The sequence below is a fragment of the Cyprinus carpio genome, chromosome B19 (genome assembly GCF_018340385.1).
Source record: "Cyprinus carpio isolate SPL01 chromosome B19, ASM1834038v1, whole genome shotgun sequence".
In the NCBI taxonomy this organism is placed as follows: domain Eukaryota; kingdom Metazoa; phylum Chordata; class Actinopteri; order Cypriniformes; family Cyprinidae; genus Cyprinus; species Cyprinus carpio.
The window spans coordinates 31,803,641-31,811,487 of NC_056615.1; the positions used below are offsets into that span (position 1 = coordinate 31,803,641).

Consider the following 7,847-nt stretch of genomic DNA (forward strand, 5'->3'; position numbering starts at 1 on the left):
CCATAGAATGGCCGCTCAGGCACACGTAGGGCTGTTGCATTGATCTGCCAGTAGCCTGCGCTGTCATCTTGGTGGCTGCGTAGAGCCAGGTCGGTCCGCACTGTGAAGCCTCCTTACAAGCCGCGGGGTCTGGGCCGGGACTCATTCCATGCAATGGAGGAGCTTAGCCTAGAAGACCTTTAAGAACAGCCATGGAATGAATCGCCAAGGACGATGGTCCAGTAGAACGAGTAGGCTTTCCTTCGGCAAGAGCGTGAAGGTCGTCCTACATGGCGTTGGACGGGTGAGCGCCTTTGCCTTCGGGCTGGGGCCTCGGGCAGGCAGAGATGCACGGCCACTGACTCATCCAGGAGAGGCAGTTTGTTGTAACCGCTTTATGCAGCAACCCCGTCGGACACGAACGTGAAGGCGGATGAAGACGAGGGCACGACGGCGGGCAGAGTAAGGGATAAACCAAGACTGGTGATTCTCGTTGTTGGCCCTCCGGGAAGAATGGTGAAGCTCATTGTCGAGGGTCCTGACTTTTCCCCCGGAGGAACCACTCTCCGAGCGGTTGACTAGTTGGCTTCTCGTCTGGCGGAGGACACTCATACCCGCTCCTCCAGAGCTTTAGACAGGATGTGATATAGGTCAGTGTCCATGCCTGTGCTGGCTGCCGCTGGGGCTGTGCAGATGGCAAGGGATTGGGGGTCGACATATGATCCCGAAAGCTCCGCCCGCAATCTGAAGAACTCCAACGACATGCTGTAGTTCCATGGCGTCCACTACGCGTCCCACCAAACGGAAACAAGAATTGCTCGAAAGCCCGCAGAGGAACACTGGTACGGAAGGGACAAGTGGACAGGTGAAGCCTCTCTTAGTGGAGAGAGCGAGGCATGAGGAGGCTCAGAGATCCTCTGCCCCGCTGCTTTTTTCTCACAGGAGGAAGAAAAAAGGGAGAGGTCACGAGGGACAGAGTCGCTCTCTGAAAAGAGAGCTTTCCGCGAGTAAAGCACAGTAACGGCACAGCATTTGAAACAATGCTGGAAATTTGCTCTTAAATTTGTAGACAAACACTTATGAACAGCAAATCTATATATATATTTATACACACACAACCTAACACTAAGTAAACAAACTACAAACCTTACCTATAGTTAATAGTATAAAAAGTAAAAAAATGTAACTTATCAAACTGTACACTAGAACTACAATAAATACTACATATAGTAACTACACTTTAACCTAGAATGAAAACTTAACTAAATAACTTATTTTATATACCAATTATCTAGAAAATACACGCAAATTTATGTAAAAAAGGCGAAGTCAAAAGGATTCAGTCTATTTCCACCACCGTCTTCAACCAACAGACGTTGTTGACGTTAGTGACAGTTATTAAACACCACTCGCGAGACGTATTCCATTGCATTCAAATGTTTTATTCCCGCTCTTAGTCAGGACCTATAATGATACACACAACAACAAGAAATGGCTTCATCTTTTTTTCTTCTTTTTTACAAAACGACTTGTTTCCTTTTTCTATTAAATAATAGGCATAATTTTGATTATTTAGGTACATAACCATGAAATGTCATAATTTAAATTAGAACATGATTTTTAATTGTGATGTTTAGCTTGACAGAATGTGACATTTATGTTTTCTATAAATGTGTTTTCTCTGTTAAAGGGAGGCTTGTTGTTATTTCAGATTCTCAGACTGGCTATGAAACAATCTGTTTGTGAAGAGACAGATGCTGAAACCCATCATAACATTGGAGGATTTTGGGCCATACTTACATGTGAGTCAAAATATATAATTGTCCAATTTCACAAGAATCAGAAATGTGACACTGAGTGATGTTAGTTATATTATGATTCACTGGCAATTGCAGTAATATGCGCTTTTCGTAAATAATCCTTCTTACCTTTTCTGTATTGTCTTTTCTCAAACTTGCTGTTAAATAATTTTTTACTTGTTTGTATCTTAAACGGCCACTCATACCATGCTTGATTGCCAAATTTTTAATTGTGTTGAATTTTTATCTGACAAATAGGTGTCATCTGGCTGGAAATGACACAAAAAGGTGACAAAAGAAAGTAATTTTGTCAGAGATTTTTTTTTTCATCTACAGAACATTCCATGTTCACAGCTATTCACACTCTTTCTCAAAAAAAAAAAAAACTGTGTAAAAGTCTTCATTTTTCATCACAGCAGTTATTTTGCACATTTCCACTGGGATTTTGGACCACTCCTCTGCAAAGATCTCCAGGTCCTTGATGTTGGAAGGCTTCCTGTCCATCAATCTGGTCTTCAGTTGTCTTAACACATTTTCAATTGGATTCAGGACTGGACTCTGGCTTGGACCACTTTTGATGTGTGTTGTGGGTCGTTAGATAACTCGTAACATACAGCAGAAGGGGTCAAGAAATGGTTGGCAGAGAACAATATCAATATTTTAGAGTGGCCAAGTTTCAAACTCTGCTCTAGTTTGTCTTCATTTTTCATATTGCCTGTGAATAATTTTGCTGGCTTCCATGGCAGCTAACACTATAAATCAGGGGTCACCACACTCAGTCCTGGAGGACCAGTGTTCTGCAGAGTTTAGCTCAAACTTGCCGCAGTTCACCTGCCTGAAAGTTTTTAGTATACCTGGCAAGACTTTGATTAGCTAGTTCAGGTGTGTTTAATTAGGGTTGGAGCTAAACTCTGCAAGGCACCAGCCCTCCAGGACCAAGTTTGGTGACCCCTACTATAAATAAATGCATAATCGCTTACTTTAATGTTCTCTGTATTTACTTCTGTATGACTCAGTGCTGTGTGACGTTTTCAAGAATTGGGCTATTTTTTTTTCTTTGTTGCTGTAGGTTGTTTTTAAAGTCTGTGGGTTGAAGTGACCTCACTAATGCGATATTAAGGGCCATTTTCAAACATGTATAACATTTTCTGTGTATATATGCATAGTTCATTTATTTATTTATTGCCCTAGTTGCTTGGAATTTGCTTGGTGAGCTCATCAACATACATTAAAATACATACATACACATACATAAATCCAACTATACATGGGAAAATTAAGGAAGCATTCACAAACAAACTAACAATTGATGCTAATTGCTGTCTAATTTATTTCTGTGTTCCAGTGCCTGGTGTTCTAAGGTTCACTTCTTGGCTTGATGAATGAAGTTTTAGGTAAGCAAATTCAAATAACACAGTTTTACCTGAAATTTCATGAAATTGGATTTTTAATCCCTTTCTTGACATTTAATAGCATATTGGTTTGGGCTACAATGGTATGGAGGATCAAACCTGCAGAGATTAAAGATACATTAATAATTTGTTGAAAAAATGTAATAAAAATAAGTAAAGAAATAAATTATTTGATTAAAACAAATATAGTTAATTTGTAATAAAATTTAATCCTGAATTATTTTTTTATTATCTTCATGTATTATGTTCAGTATTTATTTTTTATTCTTTAACTTTTATTTACATATTCTTTCATTTATTAATTTAATATATGCATTTTTTATTGTTAAATGTATTTATTCATGCATTTTTATTTTTTTATAATTTATTCCCACATGTATTTATTATTATTAATTACATCCAAGATTTTTTTTTTAATTCCATCAGGTGCGTGATTTCACATAGAGCAGCTGTTACTACACAGAGCTGTTGTTAACTGACAAGCTGCCCAAATAAACGCTGATAATGAACGTGGATTTGCGCAGCTTGTCAGTTTACAACGGCTCCGTGTAGTAACAGCTGCTGAATCAATTTTTTTAATCACTATGATACACCTATAATAATTTTAGATTCTGACTATTTTAGACTGGTTTGGGTAGGTACCGCTGCGGAGTAGCCCAGTACCTGCGTGATTTGTCATAGACATAAACAGAGAAAAGTAGCTCCGGCTTCAATGTTCTTCCACAAGACGGACGCAGTTCTGTTTACTAACCACTAGAGCACCAAAAGTTACAGACTGCAGATTTAATTGCTGTCATTCGTTCTCGAAATAGAAAGTGATCAAAACATTTATACAGACCACAACCTTACAACAAAGACTATCCAGTTTAGCTCTTCTGAGTATTGAGAATGCCTATGGTTGTTAAAGCTGCAGTGAAAAAAAGTGTTCTGTAAAGTTTTGTTAGTTTATTTCTGTTTGTCAGTTGATGAATTTTTAAAAAAAAAATATAAGTGCACTTTTTACAATGTGTAATTTTTTTTTCCTCTTGCCTCTGTATACACATCTGCCGCAAACTCTATGGGCGCCGCCATCTTGCCTGCCGCCATTACTGCGTGCCTGCGAAGTGTGATGGTGTGACACTTGCCTGTGCCCTCTAATGACATTTCAATGAAAGCGGATCCTGCTCAGTAAAGAAAATGTCTGGTGAAAGGGAAAAATTGGGTAGATGATGTCAGGCAGTGGCCAAAACTTACTGATAAAGGTAATTTATTGACAACATAATGTAATAATGTATAAATATGTAATGTTTTTATTGTAATTAAGTATTGTTTTATTTGATGAATAAAATAAGAACGATGTCTTTAATTGCTGTGTTTTTTGTTTGTTTGTTAACTTAATTAGTTTGTTTTAAATATTTGGCCATCCTTAAAAATATTCTTGTTTGCCATAACTGACCGACCCTGTCAATTTAGGACTGACCCAATTAATTATTTTTTTCCCCTTTTAGTCCGACCGACTTGCCGATTGTAATTGCGTTAAGACCCACAGATTTTTTTTTACTCTTCAAACAACTAATACAAATGAAATGAAATATGAGACACGCAATTGACGTTTTTCACACACGCTCACACCACACATTCATTTTCACAGAAAAATCGCGAAGCAAAGAGGACACGGAGACCGACAGACTAGACAGAGCAGATTACTTATGACAGGAAAAAAAAAAATCTCAGCTCTCAGATTCTGTCAATTTTATTATGAAATTCAAACAATAAATACTGTTTTGGTGCTTGTAAATGTGACGCGACAGATCCCTAGCGGCACGTGAACTGATCATCTCTAGCTAATAGTAAAGAACTCTGTGTAATCCGTATGGCCGTAAACATGGGCAGTCAATGTGCAACAAAGGTAGATGAATTTCACTAACGGTTTTATTCCAGGCCTGTAGTTTTGTGCTGTTGTTAAAACAGCCAACCACACAAAACGCTCTTCCCAGCATCACTGGACAGCATACGTACTAAAAAAAACTAAATAAAAATAACTTTTCATACAGCTAACATCTGCTACAGCCGCCTACGGGACTAACGCTACTTCCTTAGCAGCAAGGCACGCAGTAATGACGGCGCTGCTTTACTTTCAAGTTTCGCCGGATTTGTCTATAAAGTAGTATAAGCAGAACAGTGCTTTTGTACTGTAATAGCCAAGGAAACATTATATCACTGCTGTTTCATAAGCACCACCTGCTGTCAGAAAATGAATTTGCATATTCATTCATTCAGTCCGTCTGGTTTTGTGCAGGTGTCTTATGTAGTATAATATCACAAAGTTAAAGTTAGACCATTCTTTCATTGCATTTTGTTTGATTCACGATTTTGGTTTGGCCTGTTATAGAGCAAATTTGAAGGGTAAAAATGGCAGTTATTTTCGTCAGTTGCGGCTTGTTAGCGCTAACATTCTGCCTAATTCAGATCAGACACAGAAATGAAATAGTGCTGCATTTGAATGAATTCTACCATTTATTTGAATTAATTATCAATCGATCGATTGAAAGAGAGAGAGAGATGCAACTGTGTATGTTACCTGCATCTGCGCATCTCTCTACAAACAATGAAGCCATGTTCAATTACTTCAAAAGTAGCGAGTTTGCCACCTTGCTGTTGAGGAATATAATGTAGTGATCTGGTTTTTTAGGCTATTTTATTTTTTGACCTACAGAGCAGAGATGCTTTTCTGAAATGATTTGTATACAGCAGAGAGATTTCATTTTGGGACAACTGTTTTTACAGTATATTTGGTGTTTGACATCATAAATATTTCAATCCTTTTCTATGAAGTATGCCACACAATTTGTGCTGTAGTGACAATATTTATAAAAATATATATATTTTTTTTTATATAGCGCCTTTCAAAAACCCAAGGACGCTTTACACGAAGTTGATAGATAACATGAACACAAATACAAATATACAGTCACATGATCAAACAAATAAAGCAGGTATTTGGATATAAGCTTACCCCCTTATCCTATTTGAGAAGAAATTTAGCCTTACGGATTGTTCTGAAAACATTTTGATGGGAAAATTATATTTGCATCTATTATGCTGCGTAAAACATTATTATTATTACCAAAATAAAAAAAAGTTACTGCCTGACGAAGTTTCTCAACTTAAATGATGGGTGTAAAATATGATATAGTCCAGGCTTACATGATGTATGTCTTACCTGTATATTTTTGTTTTCTTTGCCAGCAATCTCAACAATGGACTCGTTTCCTTCCTTTTTGGTGTCTCCTGTACTTTCTGTTTGGAGGTCATTGCATGTGTCTGATTGAGCAACTGTCATTATGCATTTCTGTTTGCAGTGCTTTGCTTAAACTTTTGAACCCTTAGCAACAATAAAAGTCTTTGGAGTTTTCCATTTGGGTTGTGGTTGTACATGTTTTCCTTGATTTAATATCCTTATGGATATGTGCAATGCAACAATTTATTTCACACTAAAAAAATGAACCAGCTATAAACACTTTTTTTTTTTTGAGCTGCATGTGGTATAGCAGTCTTAAATGCAATAACTAAAATAATTTTCCTAAATAACTTTTCTTGTTGGCTTATCAACAATTTAATATGTAAATGGAAATAATTAGTTTAATGGTCTTACCTGTTATTTTCCACTTTCTTTTCTTTTGTTCACGTTTTCCTTGGCTGCATTCATCACTCTATAGCATTCTTTAAGAACTCCTGGGATGCAACCTTATTTTCTTCATGCATGAATGAGTGAATGAATGAATGATGCATTTATATAGCGCTTTATTCTGTATTGTTGTACACCCAAAGCGCTTTACATCATGTGGGGGGGTCTCTCCTCAACCACCACCAGCATGCAGCATCCACCTGGCTGATGCAACGGCAGCCACAGGACAACGGCACCAGTGCGCTCACCACACACCATGGGGAATGCGTAAACCTAATTGTAGCCTATGTGTTCAATTATATTATTGAAGGGTATCATGATTTTGATGTTTAAATGCTGAAAACAGACTCATGATTTGATGGCATTTTTAATTATAGAAGTTACTTCAATTTTCTTTTTTCCAGAAATGAAAATTAATTTAACATTGTTTCACAATGAATTCACATCTATTGTACTATAGTAAAAATAATAATAATAATTATTATAACAGTAATAATATCAATCTGCAAAACAAAATGTTTTTTGCCTTTTGCATTCTATTACAGTAAAAAAAAAAAAATATATATAATATATATATATATAGATAGATAGATAGATAGATAGACAGACACATATATAACGAAATACCCTTTAAAGTCCAATATGGGTTTATATTTGTTTAATTTTGTCAACTCTCTGAATTGCAAGCTGTCAGGTCTGATGGTAAAAGCTAAAATGGGCGACTGGATTTTTCAAGTGTTATAATGGAAATGGCAGATGAGGGACGAAACAGGGACGTTCGCAAACTGGCTCGGACAAATGTCCTCCGAACGTTACAAAGCGGACCAAAACCGGACGTCCTCTGAACGTCCGCCAGGGAACGTCAAAAAGAGGACCAAAATGCGGACGTAAGTGGACGTCCTCAAAACGTCCGCCAGAGGACGTTACACAGCGGACCAAACCCGGACGTCCTCCGAACGTCCGGCCGCGAACGTTATAAAGCGGACGTAC

At 37.5% G+C, this 7,847-nt stretch overlaps 1 long non-coding RNA gene across 2 annotated transcripts; it reads left to right on the plus strand.

The window, feature by feature from the left end:
• The first annotated feature begins 1,787 nt into the window (after nucleotides 1-1,787).
• LOC122140682 lies at nucleotides 1,788-6,591 on the plus strand. 2 transcript variants are annotated; one of them, XR_006157273.1, is made up of 2 exons: nucleotides 1,788-3,172; nucleotides 6,419-6,591. It is a non-coding gene; the product is annotated as an uncharacterized LOC122140682 (long non-coding RNA). The 2 variants fall into 2 exon arrangements; XR_006157274.1 differs by lacking the exon at nucleotides 1,788-3,172 and adding an exon at nucleotides 4,381-4,431.
• The last annotated feature ends 1,256 nt before the right edge of the window (nucleotides 6,592-7,847 follow it).